The 18,028-nt window shown below is 54.2% G+C and overlaps 1 non-coding gene across 1 annotated transcript; it reads right to left on the bottom strand.

The window, feature by feature from the left end:
- Positions 1 to 12,819: 12,819 nt before the first annotated feature.
- On the bottom strand, positions 12,820 to 13,002 carry LOC134312611 (U2 spliceosomal RNA). The gene has a single exon (XR_010011589.1). It is a non-coding gene; the product is annotated as a U2 spliceosomal RNA (small nuclear RNA).
- Between the last annotated feature and the right edge of the window lie 5,026 nt (positions 13,003 to 18,028).

Genomic DNA, 18,028 nt, shown 5'->3' with positions numbered 1-18,028 from the left:
GGGGAAGGTCAGACGTGGTTTTCCGAAAATATCGCCGAAAGCTCTTGGGGACCCCTTGAGGGGGCTGAAGTCCCCCTCAGAGCCAAGGAATAGAGTCGCATCATCTGCGTATGCTGCCACTTTGGCGCTCATCCCCCCTCCTCCCGGGATGTGCATCCCCCTAAATGCCAACTCCCTTCTCAGTTGTTCCATCAACGGTTCCAGATAGATCACATATAAGAGGGGAGACAGGGGACAACCTTGCCTTACCCCTCCTCTCTGCTCGACCGGGGATGTTAGGTACCCGTTGACCTTTACTCTACTCACTGCCCCTGTATACATCACCTTCACTGAGACCAGGAAGGCTGGGCCCAGTCCCATTCTCCACAACACTGCAAACAGGAAAGCCTGGTTAACCCGATCAAAAGCTTTCTCTTGATCCAGGCTCAGCACCGCCAGGGGTACCCGCCGCTGTTCTGCCCAGGCTATGGCATCCCTAATGAGAGCCAGATTCATGCTGGCTGTGCATCCTATCACTCCACAGGTCTGGTCTGGGAGAATTAGGGATGCTATCACCCCTTTCAGTCGCTGGACCAGGACTTTTGCGTAAATTTTATAGTCTGCAGTCAACAGCGTGATTGGCCTCCAATTTGCCAAGTCTGTCCTGTCCCCCTTCTTATACAACAATGCAATCTGCCACATCCTTGCAGAGGGTGGCAACAAACCTATCTCTCTGGCCTCCAGGTATACTCTCAAGAGTTCTGGGCCTAACAGAGGCCAGAAAGCTCCATAAAACTCTACTGGGAGGCCATCTTCCCCAGGGGCCACACCACGCTTGAGTGACAGCATTGCACTCTCCACCTCTTCCAGGGTTATGTCACTCTCCAGCATTGCCCTCTCACTCTCCTCCAGCTGTCCTCCCACTCCCTCTAGGAAGTCAAGAGCTTCCTGCCCCACCAGTTCCCCTGCCTGGAAAAGTTCTTTATAGTAAAGGGCAGCCATGTCCAGCATGCCCCTTGTTGTTATCTGCACCTGCTGTCCACGCTTCAGGCCCCTAATGTGGTCTCTCTTTTGCCTTTGCTTTATGCTTCTGTAAAAGAAGCGCGTGGGGCGCTCGTCCAGTTGAAGCCTCTGTCTATGTTCCTGTATGCAGAAACTACGGGCTTTAGCTTCATAGTGCCTCCTCAAGGCCTCACTGGCTATTCCTATCTGTTCCTGGTCAAGCTGGCGCCAGGCCGCGTGTAGGCCCTGTGTCAACCACCTAACCTCTTCTTTCTGCTTTTTTGCTTGCTCCTGTCCCCAGCAGCAGCTCAAGGTGGCAACCCTCACCTTGAGGTCTTTCCACCACTCGGCCTGGGTGGTGTATAGTGTCTTTAAATTCCTCCAGCTGGCGAACAGTAGGCCAAAGACCTCACGGTATGAGCTGTCTTGGAGGCAAGCTCTATTTAGCCTCCAGGTACCCCTCCCCCTCTGCACGTTCTCCACTATCAGGTCACAGCTAATCATACAATGATCTGATGCCCAGAAAGGTCTTCGGCAGAAACGTCCAATCTGTGCCCCCTCGGCCACAAAGAGAAGGTCTAGTCGCGTTGTGTGCCCTCTTGAGTTCCTCCAGGTATAGCCTTCAGCTTCTGGTTCCATTGCTCTAAAGGCATCCATTACCCTCGCCAACTCTTCCCCTCTTCTGCCATCCAGGTCTACATTAAAATCTCTCCCCACTATTATTTCTTTATTTGTACAGAGCCATGGTTCCAACACCTGGAAAAAACCTTTTCTCTCCCTTACCACTGCCGGGGTATACACCCCAATGATTCTAAACTCTACCCCCCTCCACTCCCCGTCAACACAAAGTACCCTGCCTGGCACCAGGGACTGAACAGACATAATTTCAAACTCAAAAGGTCCAAACAAAATACCTACCCCATCCCCCCTTCCGTCTCCCATCCCCCAAGCGGATGGTCCCTGCCTCCACTCTTTAGTATACCCAACTGTTTCTTGCTGTGATGCTATGTTGCATTCCTGTACTATCAGAACATCAAAATGACCTGCTGCAAATTCAAAAATACTGCCATCCTCTTTGCTTTCTGTCTAATTCCTCTGACATTTATTGAAGCCACTGTAAATTGCCCCATTTTATCTTACTAACAAAAATTCCTACCCCCTCTCTGCTTGGCTGCCTCCCGCCTTTCGACCCCCGACCTCCAGACACCAATATGTCGCTCGTATCTAGGCCCTGTCCGTCATACATGAATTCGGTGGGCCTACGACCTCGCTTTCTGAAATTTCCTATTTTTCGACTTAAAAAACACAGCAGATCCTCTTCCAGAGTATAAGTGTTAGAAGTTCGTGCCTACGAGAGGCTCGCGAGCACACCCGGTACTCAGGGCGCTCGTATCGGACCCAGACTTCACGTGGGTCATCGCCTGGGCTGGCGGCACCGCGTATCTAAAGCACCGCCCCCCCGGTGGGCGGGAACAGGAAGTAGCCTCGGGGAGGTCCTAGAGACGCGGGACCTGGGTGGAGACGCTCGACTTGGTGTCCTGAGTCGCGCTTACCACTTCTTATCCTAGACATAAATGGGCTGGTTAGTGACTGATATTACCAAAGTGTCACTTATGACAACTTCTATTGAAGGCCATAACTTCTGACCCTTTGGGCCCATGGTCACGGGGCTCTGATATGTCGCTCGTGCCTAGGCCCTGTCCGTCATATATCGATTCGGTGGGCCTATGACCTTTGCTTCCCTCGCGGGACCTCGCAATGTCGCTTTCCCATCGAAAGGGCCTACGGACGGCCACGTCGGGGGCCGTATCTCGGCGACCTTTCGACCCCCGACCTCCAGACACCAATATGTCGCTCGTATCTAGGCCCTGTCCGTCATACATGAATTCGGTGGGCCTACGACCTCGCTTTCTGAAATTTCCTATTTTTCGACTTAAAAACACAGCAGATCCTCTTCCAGAGTGTAAATGTTAGACCTTCGTGACTCCGAGAGGCTCGCGAGCACACCCGGTACTCAGGGCGCTCGTATCGGACCCAGACTTCACGTGGGTCACCGCCTGGGCCAGCGGCACAGCGTATCCGAAGCACCCCCCCCCCCCCCTTCCCCGGTGGGCGGGAACAGGAAGTAGCCTCTGGGAGGTCCTAGAGATGCGGGACCTGGGCGGAGACGCTCGACTTTTGATCCTGGACATAAATGGGTGTTTAGTGACTAATATTACCAAAGTGTCATAGAATAGACAACTTCTATTTCGGGCCCTAACTTCTGACTCCTTGGGGCCACGGTCACGGGGCTCCAATATGTCGCTCGTGCCTAGGCCCTGTCCGTCATATATCAATTCGGTGGGCCTACGATATTCGCTTCCCTCGCGGGACCCTAAAATGTTACTTTATTATGGAAAGGCCTACAGACGTCCACGTCGGGGGCCGTATCTCGGCGACCTCTCGACCCCCGACCACCAGACTCCGATATGTCGCTTGTGCCTAGGCCCTGTCCGTCATAAATCGATTCGGTGGGCCTACGACCTTCGCTTCCCTCGCGTGACCTCGAAACGACGCTTTCCGGCAGAGGCCTACAGACGTCCACGTCAGGGGCCATAACTCGGCGACCTCTCAACCCCCGACCGCCAGACTCCGATATGTCGCTCGTGCCTAGGCCCTGTCCGTCATATATCGATTCGGTGGGCCTACGGCCTTCGCTTCCCTCGCGTGACCTCGAAACGATACTTTCCGGCAGAGGCCTACAGACGTCCACGTCGGGGGCCGTATCTCGGCGACCTCTCGACCCCCGACCGCCAGACTCCGATATGTCGCTCATGCCTAGGCCTTGTCCGTCATATGTCGATTCGGTGGGCTTACGACCTTCGCTTCCCTCGTGTGACCTCGAAACGACACTTTCCGGCAGAGGCCTACAGACGTCCACGTCTGGGGCCGTAACTCGGCGACCTCTTGACCCCCGACCGCCAGACTCTGATATGTCGCTCGTGCCTAGGCCCTGTCCGTCATATATCAATTCGGTGGGCCTACGACCTTCGCTTCCCTCGCGGGACCCTAAATTGTTACTTTATTATGGAAAGGCCTACAGACGTCCACGTCGGGGGACGTATCTCGGTGACCTCTCGATCCCCGACCGCCAGACTCCGATATGTCGCTCGTACCCAGGCCCTGCCCACCCTATGTGATTTTGGCCTCCACGAGGCCTACGAGCACACCCGGTACTTGGAGTGCTCGTATCGGACCCAGACTTCACGTGGGTCACCCCCTAGGCTGGCAGCACCGCATATCCGAAGCCCCGCCCCATAAGTGTGCGGGAACCGGAAGTAGCCTCAGGGAGGTCCTAGAGACACGGGACCTTCGCGGTCGACCTCTTCCGCCCACCCCCGACCCGCCCGCTGACTTTGGGAGGGATCGGGCATGGTTTACGGAAAATATCGCCGAAAGTTCTCGGGGACCCCTTGGGGTGGCTCCCCCCCCACACCGAGTTTGGGGAAGGTCAGACGTGGTTTTCCGAAAATATCGCCGAAAGCTCTTGGGGACCCCTTGAGGGGGCTGAAGTCCCCCTCAGAGCCAAGGAATAGAGTCGCATCATCTGCGTATGCTGCCACTTTGGCGCTCATCCCCCCTCCTCCCGGGATGTGCATCCCCCTAAATGCCAACTCCCTTCTCAGTTGTTCCATCAACGGTTCCAGATAGATCACATATAAGAGGGGAGACAGGGGACAACCTTGCCTTACCCCTCCTCTCTGCTCGACCGGGGATGTTAGGTACCCGTTGACCTTTACTCTACTCACTGCCCCTGTATACATCACCTTCACTGAGACCAGGAAGGCTGGGCCCAGTCCCATTCTCCACAACACTGCAAACAGGAAAGCCTGGTTAACCCGATCAAAAGCTTTCTCTTGATCCAGGCTCAGCACCGCCAGGGGTACCCGCCGCTGTTCTGCCCAGGCTATGGCATCCCTAATGAGAGCCAGATTCATGCTGGCTGTGCATCCTATCACTCCACAGGTCTGGTCTGGGAGAATTAGGGATGCTATCACCCCTTTCAGTCGCTGGACCAGGACTTTTGCGTAAATTTTATAGTCTGCAGTCAACAGCGTGATTGGCCTCCAATTTGCCAAGTCTGTCCTGTCCCCCTTCTTATACAACAATGCAATCTGCCACATCCTTGCAGAGGGTGGCAACAAACCTATCTCTCTGGCCTCCAGGTATACTCTCAAGAGTTCTGGGCCTAACAGAGGCCAGAAAGCTCCATAAAACTCTACTGGGAGGCCATCTTCCCCAGGGGCCACACCACGCTTGAGTGACAGCATTGCACTCTCCACCTCTTCCAGGGTTATGTCACTCTCCAGCATTGCCCTCTCACTCTCCTCCAGCTGTCCTCCCACTCCCTCTAGGAAGTCAAGAGCTTCCTGCCCCACCAGTTCCCCTGCCTGGAAAAGTTCTTTATAGTAAAGGGCAGCCATGTCCAGCATGCCCCTTGTTGTTATCTGCACCTGCTGTCCACGCTTCAGGCCCCTAATGTGGTCTCTCTTTTGCCTTTGCTTTATGCTTCTGTAAAAGAAGCGCGTGGGGCGCTCGTCCAGTTGAAGCCTCTGTCTATGTTCCTGTATGCAGAAACTACGGGCTTTAGCTTCATAGTGCCTCCTCAAGGCCTCACTGGCTATTCCTATCTGTTCCTGGTCAAGCTGGCGCCAGGCCGCGTGTAGGCCCTGTGTCAACCACCTAACCTCTTCTTTCTGCTTTTTTGCTTGCTCCTGTCCCCAGCAGCAGCTCAAGGTGGCAACCCTCACCTTGAGGTCTTTCCACCACTCGGCCTGGGTGGTGTATAGTGTCTTTAAATTCCTCCAGCTGTCGAACAGTAGGCCAAAGACCTCACGGTATGAGCTGTCTTGGAGGCAAGCTCTATTTAGCCTCCAGGTACCCCTCCCCCTCTGCACGTTCTCCACTATCAGGTCACAGCTAATCATACAATGATCTGATGCCCAGAAAGGTCTTCGGCAGAAACGTCCAATCTGTGCCCCCTCGGCCACAAAGAGAAGGTCTAGTCGCGTTGTGTGCCCTCTTGAGTTCCTCCAGGTATAGCCTTCAGCTTCTGGTTCCATTGCTCTAAAGGCATCCATTACCCTCGCCAACTCTTCCCCTCTTCTGCCATCCAGGTCTACATTAAAATCTCTCCCCACTATTATTTCTTTATTTGTACAGAGCCATGGTTCCAACACCTGGAAAAAACCTTTTCTCTCCCTTACCACTGCCGGGGTATACACCCCAATGATTCTAAACTCTACCCCCCTCCACTCCCCGTCAACACAAAGTACCCTGCCTGGCACCAGGGACTGAACAGACATAATTTCAAACTCAAAAGGTCCAAACAAAATACCTACCCCATCCCCCCTTCCGTCTCCCATCCCCCAAGCGGATGGTCCCTGCCTCCACTCTTTAGTATACCCAACTGTTTCTTGCTGTGATGCTATGTTGCATTCCTGTACTATCAGAACATCAAAATGACCTGCTGCAAATTCAAAAATACTGCCATCCTCTTTGCTTTCTGTCTAATTCCTCTGACATTTATTGAAGCCACTGTAAATTGCCCCATTTTATCTTACTAACAAAAATTCCTACCCCCTCTCTGCTTGGCTGTCTCCCGCCTTTCGACCCCCGACCTCCAGACACCAATATGTCGCTCGTATCTAGGCCCTGTCCGTCATACATGAATTCGGTGGGCCTACGACCTCGCTTTCTGAAATTTCCTATTTTTCGACTTAAAAAACACAGCAGATCCTCTTCCAGAGTATAAGTGTTAGAAGTTCGTGCCTACGAGAGGCTCGCGAGCACACCCGGTACTCAGGGCGCTCGTATCGGACCCAGACTTCACGTGGGTCATCGCCTGGGCTGGCGGCACCGCGTATCTAAAGCACCGCCCCCCCGGTGGGCGGGAACAGGAAGTAGCCTCGGGGAGGTCCTAGAGACGCGGGACCTGGGTGGAGACGCTCGACTTGGTGTCCTGAGTCGCGCTTACCACTTCTTATCCTAGACATAAATGGGCTGGTTAGTGACTGATATTACCAAAGTGTCACTTATGACAACTTCTATTGAAGGCCATAACTTCTGACCCTTTGGGCCCATGGTCACGGGGCTCTGATATGTCGCTCGTGCCTAGGCCCTGTCCGTCATATATCGATTCGGTGGGCCTATGACCTTTGCTTCCCTCGCGGGACCTCGCAATGTCGCTTTCCCATCGAAAGGGCCTACGGACGGCCACGTCGGGGGCCGTATCTCGGCGACCTTTCGACCCCCGACCTCCAGACACCAATATGTCGCTCGTATCTAGGCCCTGTCCGTCATACATGAATTCGGTGGGCCTACGACCTCGCTTTCTGAAATTTCCTATTTTTCGACTTAAAAACACAGCAGATCCTCTTCCAGAGTGTAAGTGTTAGACCTTCGTGACTCCGAGAGGCTCGCGAGCACACCCGGTACTCAGGGCGCTCGTATCGGACCCAGACTTCACGTGGGTCACCGCCTGGGCCAGCGGCACAGCGTATCCGAAGCACCCCCCCCCCCCCCCTTCCCCGGTGGGCGGGAACAGGAAGTAGCCTCTGGGAGGTCCTAGAGATGCGGGACCTGGGCGGAGACGCTCGACTTTTGATCCTGGACATAAATGGGTGTTTAGTGACTAATATTACCAAAGTGTCATAGAATAGACAACTTCTATTTCGGGCCCTAACTTCTGACTCCTTGGGGCCACGGTCACGGGGCTCCAATATGTCGCTCGTGCCTAGGCCCTGTCCGTCATATATCAATTCGGTGGGCCTACGATATTCGCTTCCCTCGCGGGACCCTAAAATGTTACTTTATTATGGAAAGGCCTACAGACGTCCACGTCGGGGGCCGTATCTCGGCGACCTCTCGACCCCCGACCACCAGACTCCGATATGTCGCTTGTGCCTAGGCCCTGTCCGTCATAAATCGATTCGGTGGGCCTACGACCTTCGCTTCCCTCGCGTGACCTCGAAACGACGCTTTCCGGCAGAGGCCTACAGACGTCCACGTCAGGGGCCATAACTCGGCGACCTCTCAACCCCCGACCGCCAGACTCCGATATGTCGCTCGTGCCTAGGCCCTGTCCGTCATATATCGATTCGGTGGGCCTACGGCCTTCGCTTCCCTCGCGTGACCTCGAAACGATACTTTCCGGCAGAGGCCTACAGACGTCCACGTCGGGGGCCGTATCTCGGCGACCTCTCGACCCCCGACCGCCAGACTCCGATATGTCGCTCATGCCTAGGCCTTGTCCGTCATATGTCGATTCGGTGGGCTTACGACCTTCGCTTCCCTCGTGTGACCTCGAAACGACACTTTCCGGCAGAGGCCTACAGACGTCCACGTCTGGGGCCGTAACTCGGCGACCTCTTGACCCCCGACCGCCAGACTCTGATATGTCGCTCGTGCCTAGGCCCTGTCCGTCATATATCAATTCGGTGGGCCTACGACCTTCGCTTCCCTCGCGGGACCCTAAATTGTTACTTTATTATGGAAAGGCCTACAGACGTCCACGTCGGGGGACGTATCTCGGTGACCTCTCGATCCCCGACCGCCAGACTCCGATATGTCGCTCGTACCCAGGCCCTGCCCACCCTATGTGATTTTGGTGGGCCTACGATCTTCTTTCGAAAATTTCCTATTTTTCAACTTTGAAACACAGCAGATCCTCTTCCAAGGTACAGTATAAGGCTTAGGCCTTCTGGCCTCCACGAGGCCTACGAGCACACCCGGTACTTGGAGTGCTCGTATCGGACCCAGACTTCACGTGGGTCACCCCCTAGGCTGGCAGCACCGCATATCCGAAGCCCCGCCCCATAAGTGTGCGGGAACCGGAAGTAGCCTCAGGGAGGTCCTAGAGACACGGGACCTTCGCGGTCGACCTCTTCCGCCCACCCCCGACCCGCCCGCTGACTTTGGGAGGGATCGGGCATGGTTTACGGAAAATATCGCCGAAAGTTCTCGGGGACCCCTTGGGGTGGCTCCCCCCCCACACCGAGTTTGGGGAAGGTCAGACGTGGTTTTCCGAAAATATCGCCGAAAGCTCTTGGGGACCCCTTGAGGGGGCTGAAGTCCCCCTCAGAGCCAAGGAATAGAGTCGCATCATCTGCGTATGCTGCCACTTTGGCGCTCATCCCCCCTCCTCCCGGGATGTGCATCCCCCTAAATGCCAACTCCCTTCTCAGTTGTTCCATCAACGGTTCCAGATAGATCACATATAAGAGGGGAGACAGGGGACAACCTTGCCTTACCCCTCCTCTCTGCTCGACCGGGGATGTTAGGTACCCGTTGACCTTTACTCTACTCACTGCCCCTGTATACATCACCTTCACTGAGACCAGGAAGGCTGGGCCCAGTCCCATTCTCCACAACACTGCAAACAGGAAAGCCTGGTTAACCCGATCAAAAGCTTTCTCTTGATCCAGGCTCAGCACCGCCAGGGGTACCCGCCGCTGCTCTGCCCAGGCTATGGCATCCCTAATGAGAGCCAGATTCATGCTGGCTGTGCATCCTATCACTCCACAGGTCTGGTCTGGGAGAATTAGGGATGCTATCACCCCTTTCAGTCGCTGGACCAGGACTTTTGCGTAAATTTTATAGTCTGCAGTCAACAGCGTGATTGGCCTCCAATTTGCCAAGTCTGTCCTGTCCCCCTTCTTATACAACAATGCAATCTGCCACATCCTTGCAGAGGGTGGCAACAAACCTATCTCTCTGGCCTCCAGGTATACTCTCAAGAGTTCTGGGCCTAACAGAGGCCAGAAAGCTCCATAAAACTCTACTGGGAGGCCATCTTCCCCAGGGGCCACACCACGCTTGAGTGACAGCATTGCACTCTCCACCTCTTCCAGGGTTATGTCACTCTCCAGCATTGCCCTCTCACTCTCCTCCAGCTGTCCTCCCACTCCCTCTAGGAAGTCAAGAGCTTCCTGCCCCACCAGTTCCCCTGCCTGGAAAAGTTCTTTATAGTAAAGGGCAGCCATGTCCAGCATGCCCCTTGTTGTTATCTGCACCTGCTGTCCACGCTTCAGGCCCCTAATGTGGTCTCTCTTTTGCCTTTGCTTTATGCTTCTGTAAAAGAAGCGCGTGGGGCGCTCGTCCAGTTGAAGCCTCTGTCTATGTTCCTGTATGCAGAAACTACGGGCTTTAGCTTCATAGTGCCTCCTCAAGGCCTCACTGGCTATTCCTATCTGTTCCTGGTCAAGCTGGCGCCAGGCCGCGTGTAGGCCCTGTGTCAACCACCTAACCTCTTCTTTCTGCTTTTTTGCTTGCTCCTGTCCCCAGCAGCAGCTCAAGGTGGCAACCCTCACCTTGAGGTCTTTCCACCACTCGGCCTGGGTGGTGTATAGTGTCTTTAAATTCCTCCAGCTGTCGAACAGTAGGCCAAAGACCTCACGGTATGAGCTGTCTTGGAGGCAAGCTCTATTTAGCCTCCAGGTACCCCTCCCCCTCTGCACGTTCTCCACTATCAGGTCACAGCTAATCATACAATGATCTGATGCCCAGAAAGGTCTTCGGCAGAAACGTCCAATCTGTGCCCCCTCGGCCACAAAGAGAAGGTCTAGTCGCGTTGTGTGCCCTCTTGAGTTCCTCCAGGTATAGCCTTCAGCTTCTGGTTCCATTGCTCTAAAGGCATCCATTACCCTCGCCAACTCTTCCCCTCTTCTGCCATCCAGGTCTACATTAAAATCTCTCCCCACTATTATTTCTTTATTTGTACAGAGCCATGGTTCCAACACCTGGAAAAAACCTTTTCTCTCCCTTACCACTGCCGGGGTATACACCCCAATGATTCTAAACTCTACCCCCCTCCACTCCCCGTCAACACAAAGTACCCTGCCTGGCACCAGGGACTGAACAGACATAATTTCAAACTCAAAAGGTCCAAACAAAATACCTACCCCATCCCCCCTTCCGTCTCCCATCTCCCAAGCGGATGGTCCCTGCCTCCACTCTTTAGTATACCCAACTGTTTCTTGCTGTGATGCTATGTTGCATTCCTGTACTATCAGAACATCAAAATGACCTGCTGCAAATTCAAAAATACTGCCATCCTCTTTGCTTTCTGTCTAATTCCTCTGACATTTATTGAAGCCACTGTAAATTGCCCCATTTTATCTTATTAACAAAAATTCCTACCCCCTCTCTGCTTGGCTGCCTCCCGCCTTCTCGACCCTCAAATCCCTTCATTTTCATTTGGTTTTCTCCTTCCCACCCCCACTTTCGCCCGCCTGCCAACCACCTTAGACCATCCCTCCTTTCCACTGTCCTCTACACTTCCCTCTTCACCCAAGAAAGGAGTCCAGTCCACGTTCGGGCGTTGGGATGCCTCCTTCTTCAGGCGTTGGGATGTCTCCTCCTTTTGACTCGCAAAAACCTGCGCCCCTTCCGGTGTCATGAAGTCAAATTCGTTTACCTTACCGGCCCGCGTACGTTTGGTTCCCTGCTCCTCCTCTAGTTCTTCTGCTGGTCTGGTTAGCCGGTTCTTTATGTGTTCCTCCGCCTGACTGGGCAGGTTGTCCATGATTTCTATGCTGTCTGGGATACCTACGTTGGGCCAATTTGAATTTTCACTCGCCGGGTCAGGGTCCAGTTCCTCCAACACCTCCGCCCAGTTCATCGACGTCCAAGTGGATGTCGGGGTCAAGGCGTCCGGCCCTTGAGGAGAGGCGGCCATCTGCGTCGCCGATGCTGCCTCACTCTCTACTGAAGTAATCCTCGCAGGGGGCTTTTCCCGAGCTGTTGACGGTGTAGCCTCCAGCCTCTCCAGTCAAACCGATTTGTTTACCTTAGAAGCCTCTTTTTCCCGCAGCGTAGGCGTATGCTTAGGTAGAGCCTCTTTTTTTTTTCTATCCGTTTGGCCAGGTAGAACAGCAGGTCCTGGAAAAGCAGCCAGTCTAGGTGGAGCCTCAGTTCCAGCAGTAGTCACCAGTCCTTCACCCTGGCCTCAGCAGTGTTCTCCCCAGGAGCACTCCGCCACGGTGAGGACCTATTGCAAAGCTGCCAGGAGGGTGCACCAGACCTCCAGGTTGTGCAGGGTCAACCCGTAGGCGTACCAGAAACCGTCTCTTTCGGTTCCATATTCCAAAGCGTCCTCTCAGCTTTTCTCCTACTGAAACGGAAGAGCAGTATCGTCCAAGGAATGCCCGGATGACGTCCTCCCCAACAAACGGGTTGTAGAGATGCACAGTCACTGGTACTTCATCCATAGCGAAAAGAGGCACCAGGCGAAGACCCCGAAGCGCTTCTTCCTCCATCCGTCTGCTGCACTGGTCAAAGAATAATGTACAGTCCGAATAGGCTGCCAGAGTCACATCCAGGAAAACCAAAGTTTTAAAATCCTGCAGGCAGAAGATCTTTGAAGGAGTGATTCCACACAAGTCTCGAAGAATCCTAAGAGTCACCCAGTCCCATCCAAAGCGTTCCTTCACGTCCTCGTCAGCATCCTGTTTCAGCTCCACCCTGACTGTGTGTCTAAGCCGCACCACCCGGGCCGGTCGTCTGTTGCCTTCTCCGCTCATGATAAGAACAGATTTATTTTCCGTTGATCTTAGCCAAAAGGCCGAGAAGCGATAACCTGAAATAGGCGCCGGGCGCCGGGCCCTGCCTTTTTTTTTAAAGTAAAATGGAGGGAAAATGAAAAAGCGGGAAAAAGGGGACTCCCTAGCGCAAAAGGACCGAGCAAACCAAGGGCCTAGGCTAGGCAAAGGTCTAAGGTGCCGTACCCCTAATCCCAACAGCTTTCCAGCAGGGGCCAGTCACCAGCATTCGTCAATTTCTCTTTCGTTTGACCGTTTATGAGGGTGCACCGTGCCAGGAGGCAATGCAATACCTGGTCGATGCGTGGAGTGGACGGAGCAAGCCCCTCTTCTGACTCCCGGGCCTAAAAATCCATTTAATATATGGTCCTCGGGTAGAGGACGTATCAGATATTAAACTGATAAGAACAGATTTTTTTTTTTTGGTTGAAACCAGAGCTTTATTTTATACAGAACACATTACATTGACAAAGAAGAAAAAATACCCAAACTTGTACACAACGAACACTCTCTGTCCACAAAAATCTGAGATTCTAGAATACAAGGCACATACATAACATACATCACATACATCATTGCCTGAAAAACAAGAAAACAAATACGAAGAACACCACTTTCACCGCCACCACCACTTTAACTAAAAATTGGGGTATCTCACCCCATTTAAACCTCATTTTAGCAACTGAGAACGAGCTTGTAAGCGGGCATGGCACATCTACTTCTAGTTTTTTCATACTTCTTCCCCAAAACCCTCCCGCTCCCATTTGTTTCTTTCTTTACTTCTTCCATTGAGGCCACCAGGGCCTCCCCAGCACAGTCATGCCCGTAAAACCTCCCCCCTCTCCTCCACCCAGTCCCACCCTGACGATCCCCTCCCCCCCTCCCCCTCCTCTTCTCATCTTTCTATACCTCCCTCTAAAGGCTTGTAGCATGCCCTCAGGGCTCACCTGGGGGTCTGTTTTTCTGAGGCACTCGCACCTGGTGCCCCAGACAACACATTTTGCCACAGACACCATGGTCCATACCACCTTTCTCTCCTGCGGACTGAGGGCTCGCAGGCCCCGACCGTAGAGTATCAGGTCTCTGTCCAAGACTGTTTGCTCGCCTTTGAGATGCCACCACTCCATGATCCAGCCCCAGAATTGAGCTGCGACAGGGCAAGACCACAGGGCATGTTCGACCGTCTCCTCACCTCCACACCCTACTGGGCAGAGTGGCGTTCGGGCTGACCCATGCCGATATAGACGTTCCCTGACCGCTAGACGGTCAAGTGCAGCCAGCCAATGCAGGTGTTTACTTGCCCCGTCTAGCCAGTTGGGCTGTAGGGCCACCCAATCTACCTCTGGTGCTCTCAGAGCCCCGACCAGCTCCCCTGCCACCTGTGCCACGTGGCGATCCCGCCAACCTTTATATAGGCGCCTGTGGTCAAAGACGATGCCATCCTTAAGGCACCACGGATGATCCCGTATAAAGCTGGCTGCCCTCTGGTAGTGCCATGGACGGTCCGTCGACCATGGCGCCGTCCCTCTCCATGGGACTACTGAACGCAGCTCAAAGGCAAGCCAAAATTTAGCGAACAGGTGTGATATATGGCCCTCCGCCGCTTCCACCAATCGCACGTGGAAGGCCATGAACAGTGCCAGCGCTTTCAGTGGGGCACTGGGCACCACTCTGCCCCCTTTCTCTCTCTCCCTGTACATTGTAGTGCGTGCTACTTGCTCGCACCTCCCACCCCAGACAAAGGTGAAAATCAGGCGCTCCAGGCGTCTACCTGTCAAGAAGGGGACGGGGAACATGAAGGCATGATGGTTTATGCCTGCTAGGAGGTCCGCCTTTGCGGCCAGCACCCGACCTGTCAGTGAGAGGTCTCTCCTGCTCCACTGTTCGGCCTTAGCTTGTAGCTTTCCAAGGGCCCTGTCCCAGTTCTTCTGGGCACAGTCCTCCCTCCAGAAAACCACCCCCAAGCTTTTTAGCCCATCCTGGCACAGGGAGAAACCTCCCGGCACATCCGTCCTTCCAGCCCACGCTCCTGCAAACAGGACCGAGGACTTGTTCCGGTTGATGCGGGCCCCCGTGGCATCGGAGAACTCTCCCAGGACTCTGCCTGCCACACAGAAATCTTCCTCTGTACTGAGGAGCAGCGTCATGTCGTCTGCATAGACTGACACCTTTGCTCTCCGGCCCCTCCCTCCGGGGATATGGAGACCCGTGAAGGTGTCCTCCCTCCTTAGTCGTTCTGCCAGTGGTTCCAGATATATTACATACAGGAGGGGCGACAGGGGACACCCCTGTCTAACCCCTTCCTTCTGCTCAACCAACCCTGAAAAATTTCCATTTATTCCGACCCGGCTGACCGCTCCGCTGTATAACAGGCGGACTGCTGCAAGGAAGTTCGGACCAAAGACCATTCTCTCCAGTACAGCAAACAAGAAGGCCTGGTTGACTCGGTCAAAAGCCTACTCCTGATCCAGGCTCAGGAGGGCAAGCGGCACCTTGCGTTGTTTCGCCCAGGCCAACGCATCCCTAATTAGGGCCAGATTCATGGCGATTGTGCGTCCTGGAACCCCACATGTCTGGTCTGGGTGAACCGCTGCTGCCATAACCCTTCCGAGCCTCAAGACCAGCACCTTTGCTAAGATCTTATAGTCTGCTGTAAGTAGAGTGATTTGTCTCCAATTGCTGAGCTCTACCTTATCACCTTTTTTGTGTAAGAGTGTGATAAATCCGGTTCTGGCTGACTGGGGCAGGGATCCCTCCTCTCTAGCCTCCCGGTAGACTTCCACCAGGTCCGGCCCGATTAGAGGCCAGAAGACCCGGTACCACTCCACGGGTAAGCCGTCTCCGCCTGGGGCCACGCTGCACTTGAGGGAGAGCATAGCGCTCTCTATTTCCTTCATCGTAATTTCCTCTTCCAGTTCTAGTTTATCTTCCTCCGCTATCCGGTCCCCTACAATTTCCAAAAAAATTTCTGCTAGCCCCTCTATCAGAGTCCTGGTTTTGAATAGGTCCCTGTAATATTCTCTAGCTATACGCAACATCTCTTCTTTTGAGGTCTCTAAGCGAGTTCCCTCTCTCAGTCCCTCAAAGTGAGCCTTGTTGCGCCGCTCCCTGATGGTCTGGAAGAAGAAACGTGTTGGACGCTCGTCCCTCTCCACTTTACATCTCTGCGCCTGAGTGCAGTACTCGCGGGCCTCTGCCTCGTAGTAGGCTCTGAGGGCCTCGCTGGCCTCTCTGATCTGGCCTTGGTCTTCTTCATGCCAAGCTTTCCTCAGGCTCCCTGTCCACTGTTCTAGCCCCTCTCTCTTCTTCCTAGCCTTCTCTTGTCCGCACGATTTGCAGAGGGTGTCAACTCTCTGCTTGAGATCTTCCCACCACTCGCTTTGTGTGGCGTATAACGCTTTTAGAGTTTTCCAGCCTGGGTAAAGCAGTCTGAAGATCTTGCAGAATGCTGGGTCTTGTAGATAAGACCTATTCATTCTCCATAGGCCTCTGCCTGGGCTGCCCCCATCCACCTGCAGGCTTACGCTTACCAGGCAGTGGTCCGATGCCCAAAATGGAGATTGACTGTAGCCCAAGACCTTTGTGTCATCGGACACAAACAAAAGGTCAAGCCTGGAAGAGTGTCCTCTAGAGTTACACCAGGTGTTACCCTTGGCGTGAGGCTCGACCAGCCTGTATACATCTGTCAGCTGGGCCCTTGTTGCCCCTCCACGACCCGTCTACACATAGGATTCATCCCGGGGCAGTGGTCTGGACCGCTGTGACCCGAAACTCATGGGAGTTAAACACAACTCCGACCCCGTCACCTCTCCCTGTGCCCATCCCCCACTCGGATGGTCCCCATTTCCAGGCCTCCGAGAATGCTTTCTTGGTGGACTCTGAGTCAATGTTGCACTCCTGTAAAAACATGACATAAAAATTTTCATTCCGTAAACTACAAAAAGTCGCTACTCTCCTCGTTTCTTGTCTAATTCGCCTGACATTCAGGGTAGCGACCGTTAATTTACCCATAATTCATATCGAAAATTAAAACCCACAAACCGGAATCCAAAGAAACGTCTCTCCCATTGCTCTCTTTCCCATTATACTTCCTCCCTTCCAAACTTCCCTCCCTTTCCTTCCTCCTTCCCACCCACCCTGTAAATGGGCTGCTACCATTTTCCCCTGTCACCTCATATCACCTTCCACCCCTACTCCCCCTATTGAACTCCCTCCATTCCACCTTAATCTCCCCTCCTCTGTACAGCCTAAAGTGAGAGAACCCTTTAGTCCACCCCATTTCCTTCTTCTTTCCTTCTTGCCCTACCTCTCCCCACCCGCCTGGCCGGCACTTGTGTCCAAACAGTTTCCCTCTCTTCTTTTTCTGGATCTTTCTCGGCTTCTCTGCTCCACCACAGGGGTGACTGCCTTATGGCCCCCGCTTCCGTCCTCATTGTCAGTCTGCTGGGCTGCACCTCCAATCTCTCCCACTGAGAGGATGTCGAATTCCCGCCCCTCCTTGACCCGGACGCGTTTAGGCCCCCGGTCTTCCTCTGCGTCTTCTGCTCCCCTTGTGGTTCGAACCTTGGAGGAACCCGCCATCGGGCTCTGTTCTGGGTCATGTTCCATTGCCAGGCTCTCCAGGCTGTCCGGGATGCTATTTCCCGCCCACTCCGGCGGGGACAAGGTCCATGTCCTCGAGGGCATCCGCCCAGCTGAGGGGAGACCAGGATCCCATCTTTGGGTCCGGTGGTGGGTCCTCTTGCGTCTGTGGTTGCTTGGGGTCCTTTCTGGGTGATTCCCTACCTGGATCTTTACCCTCGCTTGGGTCCGCTTGCACTTCTTCCTGTTGCCGTGGGGGGTTGCCATCAGCTTCTTGTGGCTGCTGATGGACCTCCACTTGAGTAGTAGGCTGGGCTTGCGCTGCCGCTGTTGGTGCCTGATCTGCTTCCGCTGCTGGTGCTGTGGTCGAGGTCGAGGCCCCCGCTTCCGTCCTGCTGGCGCCTTGCCCGACTTTGTTCTCTGGCTTTCTGGTCTCCCTTGGCCCGTCCTCAAAGAGGCTGGAGAAGGACCTGCTCCGCCGAGGGCACTCCCTGTAGAGGTGCTCTCCACTTCCACACAGGCTGCAAGCTTTAGGCACCCCACAGTTGGCGGCCACATGGTCCTCAGCCCCACAGAAGCGGCATCGCTGGCCAGTGCAAGCTTCTTTTGTGTGGCCAAGGCCACCACATCTCCTGCAGTACAGGGGCTGTCCTGGGTAATGGAGGAAAGTGCGGCCCAATGGCAAAACTGCCTGGGGGGTGAACCAGCCCTCCGGGCATTGCTGGATCCACACGGAGCTTCACCTGGAATCTCTTTTTCCCATTCCATATCCCATGACGTCCTCGGATCTTCTCCCCTGTAGCAACCGAAGCACAGTATCGACCAAGGAACATCCGGATGACCTCATCCTCCACAAAGGGATTATACAGGTGTACTGTCACAGGAAC

This window comes from Trichomycterus rosablanca, chromosome 4 (assembly GCF_030014385.1).
Source record: "Trichomycterus rosablanca isolate fTriRos1 chromosome 4, fTriRos1.hap1, whole genome shotgun sequence".
Taxonomy (NCBI): Eukaryota; Metazoa; Chordata; class Actinopteri; order Siluriformes; family Trichomycteridae; genus Trichomycterus; species Trichomycterus rosablanca.
This window is presented reverse-complemented; position numbering and strand designations above follow the sequence as displayed.